This window comes from Rhinolophus sinicus, linkage group LG09, assembly GCF_036562045.2.
Source record: "Rhinolophus sinicus isolate RSC01 linkage group LG09, ASM3656204v1, whole genome shotgun sequence".
In the NCBI taxonomy this organism is placed as follows: domain Eukaryota; kingdom Metazoa; phylum Chordata; class Mammalia; order Chiroptera; family Rhinolophidae; genus Rhinolophus; species Rhinolophus sinicus.
This window is the reverse complement of record NC_133758.1, coordinates 33,778,856-33,794,594: the sequence shown is the minus strand read 5'-3', so window position 1 is coordinate 33,794,594 and position 15,739 is coordinate 33,778,856. Positions and strand designations below refer to the sequence as shown.

Here is a 15,739-nt window from a genome sequence, read left to right as displayed (position 1 = left end):
GTAATGTAGTTTTAGTAGATTAAGCCCTTGGAGTCAAGAGCCCAATTCTTGTCTGTCACCTTTTCTTACATCATTAATAATGACGTAAGAGTCATAAGGTCTTTACTAACGCATTTTGAGCTGCTTGGAATAAAGGAACTAGTCACAGGTGATTTTCTTCCATCTTATTGGTGCTGGGAGACTCTAAGTGCATCTTTTGCTCAAGCTAAGGGCTATTGGCTTATGCATAAACTTGCTACATCTGTATTCCTCATATTTTCACAATAAGACAATTTTAAAATAGAAATTACAACATTTAGAAAAGTTTAGCATAGTGTAAATAATATTTTGTGTTTCTTTAATAGCCTTGAAAGATATAGCCAAAGGAAATACTTTACACTGAACTCCTTCCTACACACTTCTCAGTAACAAGTCCTGTGTTAATAGTTAAAAAGGCTCCTTATTTTTGAAACGTCAGTGGGTATATGTAACTTACATACGAGTATGACATGTAGTGATGTTTAATCATGTTAACAATGTCTACAGATTTTGTGGGAATACAAAACATGGCTTTTCTCATAAGCAAAAGGGTCTTCTCAATAGCATAACACAGGTGAAATTTGTGAATATGTATTATAAGCAGCATTTCGGGTCAACTAGAATATGAAAAGGGATTACCAGTAACCTCTATTTCTGTAAGCCTCGCTCCTTTTAAATTTAAACATAACAATGTTAGGTTAGTGAAGGTTTACAATATATTGTTTTATGCATGTTACCGTGATGGCAATGCAGTTCTTCAAATCAGTTCTTGTCATTCAAGATCTTCAGCCTTTAACCCATAGAGAGCATGCTCCCTCCTTATGGACATTATTGTCATAGCTGAGTCTTTACAAGGTCATTGTCAAGCTCCATTATCTCTAATTGTAGGTAAAACTCTCCTTTCTTTTTTTGCCATATTCGAGATTTAGATTTGTTTTTCCAGATGGAATGAAAAGTAGTAAAATGTTTGTGTTTTAACCCAGAAGGGTCCACTCCTGAGGATACCTAGGGGGAAACAGACCTCCTAAATGTCCTTACGTCTAGCATTCTTCCCTCTCCCAGACACCATGACTACCAGGAAGGCATGTGCTAGGATGGCCTGAGAAGCACAGGCAGCCTGTTCTTCCAAGACAAAGCTGCTACTGTAACAAGGTCTGCAGTGCTTGTCTTGAGGTGAGGGGAACTTGACACTGTGGAGCAACCTGCAGGTCCTGAGGAAGTCCCCTTGCTATTACCACCAGGTCCTCTTCTCTTGCTTCTCAATAGAAGCTTTCTCTGGGATCTAGCACGCACACAGTTGCTCTGTGCCTCTGTTTACACATAAGAATTAAATTAATAGTCATAATCACCTTTATCCCAAGGTCAAAAGTGTACTCAGTATCCTCAAAGTATTTTAACTTTGCCTCTTAAAACCCAACTTATCAAGAAATGGGAATTTTGCTGCATTGTCAAATGGCAGAGGAAACCACGCCATAGCAGTAAAGGTTCTATAACTGAAAAATTGAGATTAAATGTCTTTTGAAACAAAAATAGGTCACTCTTTCCTAGAAGGACCTAAAATTAATTTGCCATGTAAAATGAAATTCCAAGCAAAAATGTATCTGTATTTTTTCACCCAAAATAAAAATTGTTCTAAGCAGAAAACAATATTGTTTTTAAACTGTCTTTTTACTTGATGTATCATCAATTTTAAAGTGTATATTAAATTTTTAACACTGTAACATTGTTATAATAAAACTGTTTGGCAAAAAAATTATGAGTGCTTCCTTTACCATTTAGTAAAAGCTGAACTACTCTCTGTAATCAATCTCTGTAATTAATACTTATTATTAAGTACAAAATAAGAAAGTGACTTATACATATATTTTTACCAGTATGTTGTATTTTTTTTTTTTTTTTAGCTGATACCTATTCTGCATCTTCCCAAGCAGGAAGGAAGTACCTGGGGACTGAGGATCTCTTGTTCAGGTGGAGATGGTGGTGGATCAGGTGAGGGCAAACTTTTAGTAACTGAATGCTTTAATTCATTTATTATTTGGTTGGTAATTTAGAAACATCTTTCAGGCAAAAATGTTGACGTTCTGTGGTGACTTAGAGAGAAAATTTGGGGTAAAGAGAAGGTTTCCAGCCTCACATGATAAAAAAATGTACCATGGCTTTCGTGACAGCCACTAGCGTGGTGGGTTTGTTCCCCAGTAAATGCCTATTATTTTTTATGTCTTCCTTTAAAGAGATGCCACAAAATAAGTCCCTTCAGAACTTCAGATCTTGCTTCTGACTGACTGCCCTCATCCTTAAATGCAGACTTGGACCTTGGGAATGGGAAACAGAAACTGGATTAGAGTGAATGTCAAGTGAAGAAAAGTGGATGTCTTAACTTGAATGGTCCAACTCATTTCAGAAAAATGAAAGCCATGTAGGTAAATTCCAGAAATATGACCAGTTTCTTCTATTCATAGAAAATTCAAAAAGAATAAAAATCTTAACTTTCAAAAATTTAGGGTGTAAAAGGAACACATTCAACTGACTAGCTTCAATGCAACTAACAATTAAGAAACAAGTAAAATTAAGGCTCTTTCCTTCTTGTTCTTGGCAATTCAGCATGTTCCCAACTCCTTTACTGGGTCTGTAAAGAGTAATTCTGAATCAGAGATTATGTGATTTAGCACTAGTTCAACAACATAGTCTGAGATCATTTTATGTAAGGGGAAATAATTGATCAGAAAATTACAATTATTTAAATTCCAGGTGCCAGAAACAACATGTTTTCCACGATGAATACTGAGATTCCTTCTGGTCTGCCTGATCCAGCCTACACTGAGCCCGCCATACCCAGACATTGGCTATTCTAGGTTGGTGTCTTTATTTTCTTTTTTTTTCTTCATACATTGACCTCTTTTTTTTTTTTTTTTTTTTTTTAACAAATGCAAAACAACAACAAAAACAATCTAAACACAGAATAATGGTCTAAAAGAACACGGGCAAATAGATGCAGTTACCAGAGTAGGAAGAAACGAGACACTGGAGAGGGCTACCAGGTGGCTAGGAGAGTTACATATTATAATTTAATTCTTAGAGTAACCCTAAGATTACAGTTATGAAAATAGAGACTAAGAGAAGCAAGGTAACTTCCTCAAAGTCATACAATAAAATGACACAAATGTACAAGTTTATCTACAGTTATTCAGCAATAATTATTACACTCTCAGAATAATCTGTTTCTTTTCAGATCTAAGACTTGAGCAGAATATGAAAATCAGAAAGAAAACAATGAAAATTATTTTTTAAAACATTAGAAATTTAGATATAAATCTAAAGATTAAAGTAGCAGTACTATGTAGGCAAATATATAACATATTTTATTATATTTATATGTATTATAGACGTATAATATATATATACAGAGAAAGAGTGAGGACAAAGTGATTTATGTAACTCTATATATCTAACACTGAGAGACAGAGATAGAGAGATAAAAATGTAGGATAGATAGATTAGATAGATAAAAAGAATACAAACACATGATTTGCTGTTGTTTTGAAGCATATGTGAGGTTATTTTTCAGGGCATAATGACCAATTCTCCTGCCTATTTAATAACTGAAACAAGCTACCTACAGTCATGAAATCTCTTTTTTAGCAAACTCTTTAAGAATTTCTTTGATGGCATACTTTTTAGAAGAGGTTATGTGACATGTGTCTAAATTAAAACAATAAGCTTTTTTTAAAAATTTTGGTATTTATATATATTGCAAAACAATCATCAGAATAAGTCTAATTAACATCAGTCATCATACATAGTTACAAAAGAGTTTTTTTTCTTGTGATGAAGACTTTTAAGATCTACTCTCTTTGCAGCGTTCAAATATGCAATTCAGTAATATTAACTACAGTGACCATGCTATACATTACATCCCTGGGACTTATTTAATTTATAACTAGAAGTTTGTACCTTTTGACTCCCTGCACCCATTTCTACCCCAACCTCTACCACTCACCCCCTCACCTCTAGCAATCACCAATTGGTTCTCTGTATCTGTGAGCTTGGTTTTTGTTTTGTTTTGTTTTCTAAAAATAATAACTTTAAATGAGTCCTTCCATTTTAGTGTTTCCATGATTTGCAGAAAACAACACATTTTAACAACTACAATAACTATTTTACTCCTTAAAGTCATCTGTATTCTTCCTCTATGCCCATGAAATACATGGGACCATTGTATTTTTAATTTTATGCCTCAGAACATCTCTGATGTTTTCTGTGTGCTGAATTTATCATTATTACATTAGCAAACATTAAATTTTGTGTAAAACCACAGACCATCAAATCATCATAAATATCAGTAAAATATTGATATTAAAAGAATATGTGTATCCTCATTCCCTCAGAAAGCAGAGGAAGTATTTATATTGTTTATAATCAAGAGGGGATTGCAAAGAACTTTCTTAATCACAAAGCAGTACAGTAGCAGGTAATCTTGTATTTATTTAAATGGCATAATGACATGGTTTTCACTCCTGCAAGAAGGGATTTTTACTAAGCCAAAAATGAGTACATATGTAAACACAAAACGTGAGATTAACTTCAGTCATGTCTTCCCATGTCCAACTGACTAGTATTGATAGTATTAATAATAAGATTTATATGGTCCTAACTAGGAGGTAAAACACACACAGACACACACACATGCACACACGTGCATACACATGCAGACATATTTGCCTTAGGTAACCACACAGTTTGGCGGAGCTGAAGCAGTGTCTTTCCATCATCAAACCCATGAACCAGATACGAACACTTAGTGTGTGTCGCAGATACAAAGTTTTTGCATGCAAGAAGTCTGCTCTCCAAATTTATTATTAAAAACAAAAGCATCACCTAGATTTTTCATCTAACTTTGTTTAGGTAGAGCACAAAGAAGAGGTCTTGTTTGACCTAATTTTTAATTATTTTCATCCAGGGCTGACATTCACAACTTCTGATTAGTTAAAAAATGTGTGATAGGAAATAGAGGTATTAATCAGAGGGTACAAAGTTTCAGTTACTCAAGATGAGTAAGTCTTAGAGATCTACTATACAGTATAGAGCCTATAGTTAGTAATACTGTATTGTATACTTAAAATTTTACTTAAAGGTAACTCTTATGGTAAGTGTTCTTGTCAATAATAATAATAATAATAAATAAGATGAGAGACACATACTTTTAGAGGTGATGGATAGGTTTATGGCATAGATTGTGATGATGACTTCATGGATGTATACCTGTCTCCAAACTCATCAAATTGTACACATTAATTGTGTACAACCTTTTGTATGTCAAAAAAAATGTAATGTGTAATGAACCCTTAGTCTAATACATTCTGGCAATATTTATTTTTCCGCATCTTCCGTCTTCTTCTCAGCTGTTATAAATTACTATATAGGTGTTTCCCCAGAAGATATTTTATGGCTGCTACATAGTTAAACTCTTAAGTTGATTTTCTAACTAGCCACTCTTTCTATATATACTTTCTTGGACCCTGGCACTATCCTCTTTTGTATTGGTCTTTGAATATTCTTTCAAAGTTGCAAACCAACAACAAAGGCATATGCTGCCAAGATGACAGAAGACCTCCTCTATGCAACAAAGACTCTCTTAGGGCCTCCAGAACAAGCCAACACATGCTACTGCTACCTTAGCCAACGCTGGCTAGAAAAGGATGTCTTCACTGAAAGAACAAGTCAGGAGATGTTGTTGAATATTTTGATAGAAAACAATGAGTTGTCAGGCAAAGAAATCCTGCTCAAGTTTGCAGAAAATCAAAACTACTACTGGAGGACCTCAGAGAAAATTTTAAAATCTTATTCCATCTGTTAGCCAATCAAAACTAACGGTATAGTATACATATTTTAATGATCAACAAAAGACAAACTTGAAATGTTTTTTGCTTTGTTTTTTAATGTTGTGTTTTAAGTTAGTGGTTAAAAGTTCAGGCTTTGGAGACAAACTAGTTGAGTTCAAATCGCAGCTTCACCACTTACCAGTTGTTTGTCTTTGGGCAAGTTACTTAACCTCTTTGCACCTCTTTGTTATTATAATTTAAATCTTCAAATGAACTCAACTCAAAGTTAAGAGTGCTGACACCCAAAATACTAAAACCCTACCAACTCAAAACATCTGTATTATCTGAACTCAAGTTTTGTTCTAAAGATGCTCAAACAGGCTGAAACGTAACTTGTTGATCAAAGGCAGAGTTAGGAATTGACTAGGCTAATTTTCTTTCTGCAGCTCCAATCTGCTACTATACTAATTCTTTTTCACTAATCTTTTGCCTTAGTCACAGGCTTGTTCTGTCTAGTCTACACTGCACTGGAAATTCCTCTGAATACACACGCAAATAGCCAAACTCATGAGAATCACGAGATGACTGCAATTTTCAACTGAGCTTCCTTGGAGGACAAAGTGGAAGGTTTTCCCTAAGAGTTCTAATTATGTCATTTCCATCAAGTAGAATGAGGCAGCCAGGTGGCTTTGGGAGAAAAAAAATAGCTACTTGAAAATTAGCTTCAAAGGAATAATGCGATTGACCCAACTGCAGTAGGATATGTATGTTAGGTACTGCAAGTAGCAATTACTGCACAAAAAAAAAAAAAAAAAGACCATGGTTTACATTTCACGTCTATATGATTTATGGTGCCAAGTTTCTGGCCAACTGAAGAGTTTCATTTACAAAAGTTAGTTGACCCAACATAAAATGGAAGGAGGTGGAGTTTATCTTTACCTTTGCATGTATTTTCACCTTATTTCTAGAACATGATATGCTTAATGTTTTCATAATCACTACCTCCTGCTTCCTTTAAAACTCTGACCATAATTAGTTGATGTTTTTAAATTGTTTGGTAAATAATTTACAGTAAAGTATAAATCACACAAAGCACTTAGTTACTCCTCCTTGGAGAAAATATCTTTAATACTTAAAATATCGGTTGACTCAGAAAACAAAGTGAAATCTCATTATCACTGGGAGGCGGGGTGTTTTGTGCACAATTTCCAGTGTCCTTCAAATCATATTTGGCATCAGTCCAAGTAGGACCACAGAGCACACCTGTGACTCAGGTTTTACATTCTGCCCAATCAACCTACTGCATCTAGTATCTAGGAAACAAAAGTAAATAAAACATTCTGTAGAAGTCCGATCACAGAAACCACTTGTTATTCCTGAAAACCAAGAAACCACAATCTTCCTGTGATTTTTTTTTTTGGTGGGGGGAGGGGTTAGATGGTTTATTCATACTTCTAAAGTGAAAATCCAAGGTGTAAAGAACAATAAACCATACTCTGTGGACTTAAGATTCCAATTATTGAAAATTCCGAGGTTTAGACTGATTCTCCCACAGTGACAAACAATGGAAATTGAAAACGGCACTTTTATGAACCATAAAGCAATTCTTCACAGGAGCCTTCACATAGATTTTTTTTTTTTAAGTGTGTTTTTCCAGAACCCATCAGCTCCAAGTCAAATAGTTGTTTCAATCTAGTTGTGGAGGGCGCAGCTCACAGTGGCACATGTAGGGATCGAACTGGCAATCTTGTTAAGAGCACCGCGCTCTAACCAACTGAGCTAACCGGCCACCCCCTTCACATATATTTTACTTTGTTCAACTCTAAGTCTTCCCTGTAATACTGCTCTGCTTAACTTGTTGATTTGTCATCCACTTTACTGATTACTTCAGATGAGTGTTCTAATCCCAAAGTTACGAAACAAGTACAATGATGCACTTTCTTTCTCTTTCAGAGCCATAAGAGAATTAGTCACAAGAAGTCATGGTGGACTGACTTACCCCTATTGTAGCTGATTCTGCATGAAATAGGGTGTGACTCTCTCCAAAGGTATGACATCATTCAGATATTGTTTCAGTAGAAGTTAAGATAGGTCCAGCTGAAAAAACAAAAAAAGGTAAAATAAATAACAGACAATTGCCTAGTAAAATGAGAGGTCTGATTTCAAGGCATATAGTAGTGTTCATAATGAATATTATGATTTAAAAATAAATCTTCCAGCACAACTGTCCTCAGACAATAAGCTGGCAAGGGTCACTGTGGTTGTTAAAATTAAATTATCAAGCACAATTTTTTTTCCCATTGCCTTTGTAGAGGAGGAAAAATAATTTTCCAACTTAGAAGGGTAGAAGGAAAACTATTTTTCTTCCCCCACACATTCTTTGTATCAAGGTTCTGCTTAACTGGTTTACTTAATGTTTGAACATATTTCTGCCTAATAAAATCTCTATTTTAAGTGGGAACTAGATGAGGTGGTGAAGCTCAAACTGTGGCCCACTGCAAAAACAAAAAGAAAAATGTTTTTACAATTCAAACAATACAGGTGTACAAACATTTTCCTGAAATACTCAGACACTAGCGACATTTTGATTTTCTTCTCTATGTCTGAAAATTGTTCAATTCTCCAATTCCCTGGATGTGTATAGATGTAATTATGTTAATTAAATTATTGTTCACCATATTAAAAGATTTTCAATTACTTTTGTTACAAAAGCAAAGTTACTGCATAGAAATAATTTGCCATTCACAATATCTAATTTGGGATTCAAGAATAACAATATTACAAATTTTGGTAGGCTTGGCTCCTGCAACTGTATCCTCCAAAGTAGTGAACCCCAGTATTCGTTCTGCATGGCACCTGTGATAGATGATATTCACAAGCTCATGCTTTCCTGTAGACAAGTTCTCCCTGAGGCTCTGTTCACCTTCCTGGCTGGAATCCACCCTCTTTCTCCACCCAAGGGGGATGTCAAAATGCAAGTAAGTAACATTATTATTGAATAACTTTAAATGTACTCTAATCATTTTAACAAGTAAATCAATCACAAATTTCAGAACTTAATTTTTAGCAAACTATTACATTGACAGATGTGATACTGAAATAAAACCACAAAGATTAATTTTGAAAATAAATTACAATTAGTGCTTTAATATCTTTGAATCCTTGTTTCCACTTTAAAATGGAATTATTTATTTTTGAGATTCTGCTTCTCTCTACTACAGTATTTATTGTCATCATTCTCGATCATATAGAAAATACCTTTAAAGCCAATATTTTACTTCTACATTTGTTCTCCAAAGCTATTGAATCGCTTTTACTTTACTTTTTTGTCATACTTTTAAGAATGTCTCTTGTCTACATGCAAATGAATGAAGTAACTGCCAAGAAACCAGTACACTTTTCTGTCTTCTGAGGGTTTTTTTCTGTGTGTATCCCTAAGCTCATTAGTCACATTGGGTCAGTGTGATGGTTTCTGTCTGACAGTGAGTAAACACTCCTGTACCTGCTATAAACCCCACAAGTCCTGTCATGCAGACAATGAATTCCAGTCCAGAGCAGCTGTTAGCAACCCAACACTCCCCTCCCCCACCCTTCCCCAGCCACTGCTTATCTTTCCAAGAATTCCCATAAACAGATCCTAGGGTGACCAAAGCCAGAGATTTATTCTGAATTTTTTTTCAGAAATTGCAGTTGGGTAGATAAAACTGACAAACCCAAGTGTCGCACTCCCCTAATGAATGCTTACTTTGTTCAACTCCAGAGGGAAAGGGGTTTTTCCATATTGTTTATGGTTTCGCACTTTGTTTCCCCAGTAAAGAAAGGAGTCTTAAAGGAGACAAAGAACACAGAAATGTTCTCCACTGGCCTCTGGACGCCTCCCACTTTACGCTGTTCAGGCGGTTCTAGCAAAGCCCATCCTTGATAAAATGGTGTGGTAGGAGACCTTGTATACACTGAACCAAGCCCCCCAGCACACCCCCACCTCAGTTGGTGGCATTTATTCACACCCTTCCAGGAATATCAGGGTCTTTTTCTCTTTTCCCCTTTACCCTCATTTTACATTCTCTCTTCTCTTCTCTTCTCTTCCCTTCCCTTCCCTTCCCTTCCCTTCCCTTCCCTTCCCTTCCCTTCCCTTCCCTTCTCTCTCTCTCCCTCCCTCCCTCTCTCTCTGTTCCCCTCTCTCCCCCAAAATAACCTTGAAAACGTATTCACTTATTCATTCATTCACACATTCAAATATTATTTACTGAAGACCTTCAATGGGTCAGGCACTGTTTTAGGTGCTGGATACAAAGTAGTTCCCAGGGGAAACACCAGCCCTCCTGAAGGCTATATTCTAGTGAATGGCAACAGATAATTAAAAGTAAATGCACAGTCTTTTAGATGGTGGTGCCAAGAAGAAAACATGAAGCTGGGAAGGGGGATGGGGAACTCTAGGGGTGGGAGTAATTACAATTTTTAAATGGTGGTCAGAGAAGTGCTCACTGAGAAGCTAATATTTGAGAACAAAACATGAAGAGTGAAGGAATAAACTTTGTATATGTCTGGAGCAGAACCTTCTAGAGAAAAGGAACAGAGAGTGCAAAGGCTCTGAGGTGGAGTATGCCTAGTGTATTTGTGGTATGATGCCATGATGTAAATAACTGATAACATGCCACCCTCCCAGTAATATGCATGCAACAAGGGAGACTTCAGCTAAAGGATTCCAGACATTAGTCAGGAGGAGAGAGAGGCATTCTGATGGGACAGCAAGGATTGCTGAGGTTCCCTTGATATTTGCTGCTTGGTACACACCTCCATTCAACATTATCTAGTCTTATCACTTTTTAAAACTAGTATGATTTATTTTGAAAAAACTCTCTTGTGTTTCACATGCTACTTAGATCCAAGACTAGACCATTTTCTTTGCTGAGCCAAATTCTATTTTGCAACTGTAGTATCTTCTCCTGATTCTCCTCTGTTCTATGACAAAGTGAACCATTTCCTTCAGCCATTTTGGTTCAGGCACTTCACATCCAAGCAGCCAGTCCTCGTGCATTGACTCAGAAGGAACCTGTGGGGAACAGCTCATTTAGACACTGTGACTCACTGCATGGGGCTCCCTCACTCTTTCAGGGTGTTGGCATCTGTGGCTGTGCTCTCAGGGCTGCCAAAGTGTGGTGACTGTATATTAATCAATGGGCTGAACCACAGATAGCGCTTGCAGTCAGCTGGGCTTTGATTATTACTCTGTAAGTTCTAGCTCAGAAAGGCCACAAAGCTTTCCCCACCCTGTTATTATCATGAGAGGCCATCCCTCACCTCCAAGCCAGCCAATGCTCCTCTCTCACTGTCTAAGGTGGAGGCAGCTCTTGGTCCATCTAACTGGAGAGTCCATGAGAATCCCAATTGCTAATGTCTGTGATGTCGCTTATGCCATGGCTTCTGTGGAAAAGGACCGTGGCTCCTTCTCCAGATTAAAGGGAAGAACAATCCTCCCCATTTCTCCACACCTGATGTAATACAGTCTTCTCAATTGGCCCCTGAATTCCTCCAGCTTTGCCCAGTCCATCTCTCCTGCCACACTCACTTCCATGTATGTCCTGGACACTTATGCCTCTTATCTATCAGCCAGCCCATTCTGCAACCCTGACTCACATCCACCATCTGCTTTCTTCTCCTGCTCCTGGCTGCAGTGTGGTTGAGGAAAATACACATACACAAATCAACACATGTATGTATGTGTGTGTGTGTGTGTGTGTGTGTGTGTGCGCGCGCGTATGCATGTACGCACACACACAATCCCAGATCAACATTTCCTGACCAGATCCACCATTAACTAATCCACAGTGGATATTCCAAACACCTTCCCCTGCAATGCTACTTTTTACTTATAATTAATTTCTTCCTGTATGTGGGCTCAGTTTAACAAATTTGTACTGACCATCAGACATGTGTTGGATACAAGGGGCTGGGCCCACTATGAACATGATATAGCCTCTACTTTCAAAGTATTAACAGTCTCGAAGAGGAGGAATGGGTAGGGTAGCAAACATGGATGACATAACTATAAACCACAGTGTAGTTGCTACTAAGCAGGTGTAGGGATCATTTTCAGCAGGGCCACAGAGATGAACACATCTTAAGAGATTTTGTTTTCAAAATAAATCTTACTGGTTTTAAAAGGTGATAAGACTAGATAATGCTGGATTGAAGTATGTACAGGACATGGAGAGTATGGGAAAAGGAGAATTGAGAATAACTCTGAGGTTTCTGGTTTGTGCGGCCAACTTGACAAGGCATGTGAGGAAGTCGTAAGCTTGAGCTGGAGAGGTGTAGCGGGATGGGGAAATCTTTTCTGTCAGTATGTGGAGTTTGATATTCCTATGAAGTTATTATGGGCATTTGAGGTCTTTGTGAAATATCCAAATGGTAATGTCCCATGTTTGAAGCTTGGGAGAGAAAGCTGTGATAGATTTGCACAATGGGAGGGAATGGCTACAGAATCATGATTGGTGCCAAATAAGAAGAACTCAAGATTTTTTTAACAGGTAGACAGAGACGAAGAAATAGATTGAAAAAGAACAGCCAGAAGAATAGAAAATTAGGTGACTCTTTCTTTCTCCTAAATCTACCTGCAATTGTGTTTTCATTTCAAACTACTTGGTAGATTTTTCTAATTGGATATTTCTCTAATATCACAAATTCAGCTTTCACACACACACATAAAAACTTTTACTTCTGACTTCTCATTCTGTGTCAATAGGAGGAAAAAAATGCTTATTTCTCAGATAAATCTGAAGTCTCTGACTCTTCACCAACAGCATCTACGCTTTGAGTTCCTCTGTCCTGGAAGGTTCAATGTCTCCTTCACGATTATTCCTCCTTTAAGAATCAGATCACCACACCACTCCTCTCCCCCACAAAAAGCTTTCTCTAATCTCATGGTCCAAAGTGAGTCAGGAACGCTTTTCCTATGATTGCATTATACCCTCCATACAGTTCTACCACTGCATTTATAATAGTTTGTAAGCAATTATAGTTATATTATTTCATAAGTATCTATTTTTGTTTCTTTGAATGAAGAAACATTTAATTTTTGCATCCCCAACAAAATGCAAATTAAATGTTTGTTGAACAGAGACAAATGAAGGAATAAATAAGTGGAGCTAAACTATTATAGGAAACAGATTCCTCCTTTCATTGCCCTTCTCACATTACCTAGAGGTATTTCATATTTTTTTCCTATATTCACATATGCTTTATTTAATCAATGTTCTATGAGTAAGCCGTCTGACCACGATAACTAATTTTTATATTGTAATAGCCACATATTCCTAGCATTTGCTTCTTAAAGCATCCATAGGGTTGCAACCAGATTTAGCTCCCAACTCTTTAACATGAATTCTACTACATATACTTAGTGGGATTTTCATTGGAATTAAATATCAGCCATCTATCAAACCATTAGCCAAGAACTGTTGATTTATACAGTGATCTTAAATGCAGGAATGTGTTGAGACCATGAAAGTACAAAAGGGACATATTAATTTCTGTTGCTTTTTAATGAAACCTTTCTGGTTTATTTTATTTTTTATTTTTTTGTTTTTTTATATATTTTTGTTTGAGATAATATTAAGGGATGACTCTACTGATAAGCTAATCACTTGAAGCTTATTCTTACACATGTGTATAAATGAAACAAAGTATTCTAGGAAATTTAACTGAGGTAGATATTTTGGATATACATAGATGTTCAAGCCAATTATTTGTACAAAGTATACTTTGAACAGATACATTGTAAGTACATTTCCTAAGAAAAGTACATTTACCATAATTTTTATATAATTTAGGAAGGAAAACCTGTAAGTTAAATCTTTTGCATCTTATTAACGCTTCAGTTTATTTTAAAGTAATCACTAGTGCTTTGTTGGTAATGGTCACATATGTTTTTGTGCACAGAGGTTTATGAAATACACTTACGAATTCTGACAATTAAGTTCGTGAGTTCGTTGCAATGATGTTGCTAACCTTTCTTGATATCAGAGGGATTATTCATTATGAATTTGTACCAACTGGACAAACAGTTAACCAAGTTTACTATTTGGAAGTGCTGAAAAAGCAGCATGAAAAAGTTAGACAACCTGCACTTTTCGCCAACAATTCATGGCTCTTGCATTACAACAATGCACCAGCTCACATGGCACTGTCTGTGAGGGAGTTTTTACCCAGTAAACAAATCACTGTATAGGAACACTTGCCCTACTCACCTGATCTGGCCCCCAATGACTTCTTTCTTTACCCGAAGATAAAGGAAATATTGAAAGGAAGACAGTTTGATGACATTCAGGACATCAAGGGTAATACAACAACAGCTCTGATGGCCATTCCAGAAATAGAGTTTCAATATTGCCTTGAAGGGTGGACTAGACGCTGGCATCAGTGCATAGCTTCCCAAGGGAAGTACTTCGAAGGTGACCATAGTGATATTCAGCAATGAAGTATGTAGCACATTTTCTAGGATGAGTTCGCAAACTTAATTGTCTGAGATCGTAGTCTCATCCCAGCAGAAAGAAGTCAGGAGCTAGAGAACTCTCTGTGTATTCTTTGACTTTCAACAAGTCCCCTCAACTCACTGAGTCATAAGTTTCAGAATTTGTAAAGAGGCACTAATTCAAGAATGATATACTATGGCATTGAATAGTGCATATATTGACACCTTCTCTCAAAGCCTTGCAATAAATATCTTATAGAAGGACTACTACCCTGAAACTGACTTTGACAGCCTCTGGGGAAGGTTGAATAACCCAACATAAATAAAACTTGCATTAGCTATTTCTCATTCTGGATGCTACAATTATCTTCATTACTAAACAGAAACCCAGTTCTTCATAATGATGCATAAATACCTGCCTATAGGACTCAACCACAAAAGCACTAATTTCAGAAAGGATTCATATATAGTTTCCTGGGATGATTTGTGAAAATGTTTTGGTAAAGCCTGCCTTATTTAATTAGGAGTTTTCCCAGTGTGGTGGGGTATGAGAATTACGTATCACCAAAGTGTGCTACCCACCCATGTCTGGCTCAAGGGAAAGGAGTGGAAACTGGAAGACAATAAATACTTTCATCCTGATTCAACTATGTAACCCTGGTATTCAGCACTGTTTTAGGCACTGCAGAATGGTAAGCTAAGCAGACACTCTTCCTAGATACTTAGTCCTCAGCTAACTTCACCACTGACCCTTAAATAACAATATGAGAAAAGTCACTCAGCAGTTAAGCCCTAAACAAATAGAAGTGAATGTGGTTCATTCAGCTCAAAGAGGAAGTGGAGCTTGGCATCTGGGGAACCAAGGGACTAAAAAGAGGTTGCAGTGTGCTGAATCTGGAAAACTGGCAAGATTAGAACTGGGCAGGGAAATGAAGCCACTTTTGACCACAGAAGGTACTCTGCTATTTTGGCCAAATTTACCGCCAAACTTCTCTTTCTAGTAACAAATCAACCCTTTATACTTTTATAGGCTCTTCCACTACTCCACTAGCAAGAGTTAACCTTTCTTAGAAGTTTCCTGATCTAGTGCTGATGCTATGTTTCTGTTTTTCAAGAAGAGTTCAAGTTAACATTTACCCTTGCGATAATTATAGTTATAACAACTACCACTTATTGAACGTTTATTGCTAGACACTGCAGAATGCTTCACATAGATTTTCTGATTTAATCTTTAAAACAGCCCTATGTTTTGGGCGCTATTAATCCCATCTGACAGATCTGGAAACTGAGGCACACAGAGATTGTCCAAGTCACAAAGCTAATGGCTATTAAAGGGAAGATTCTGACCAGTAGTTACGCTCTGTGTAAGAGTTTTTGTAAATTATATCGAAGAGTATGAATCCCCTTAACACCTCTAGCGTTTTCTCCT

At 36.7% G+C, this 15,739-nt stretch overlaps 1 protein-coding gene across 1 annotated transcript in view; it reads right to left on the bottom strand.

Moving 5' to 3' along the window:
• Positions 1–15,739, bottom strand: part of DSC1 (desmocollin 1) — a 313,848-nt gene that overhangs the window by 297,577 nt on the left and 532 nt on the right. Inside the window, exon 2 of the mRNA XM_074339731.1 lies at positions 7,837–7,934. The gene's annotated coding sequence lies outside the window, so the exon portion shown is untranslated. The remainder of the gene's footprint in view (positions 1–7,836; positions 7,935–15,739) is intronic.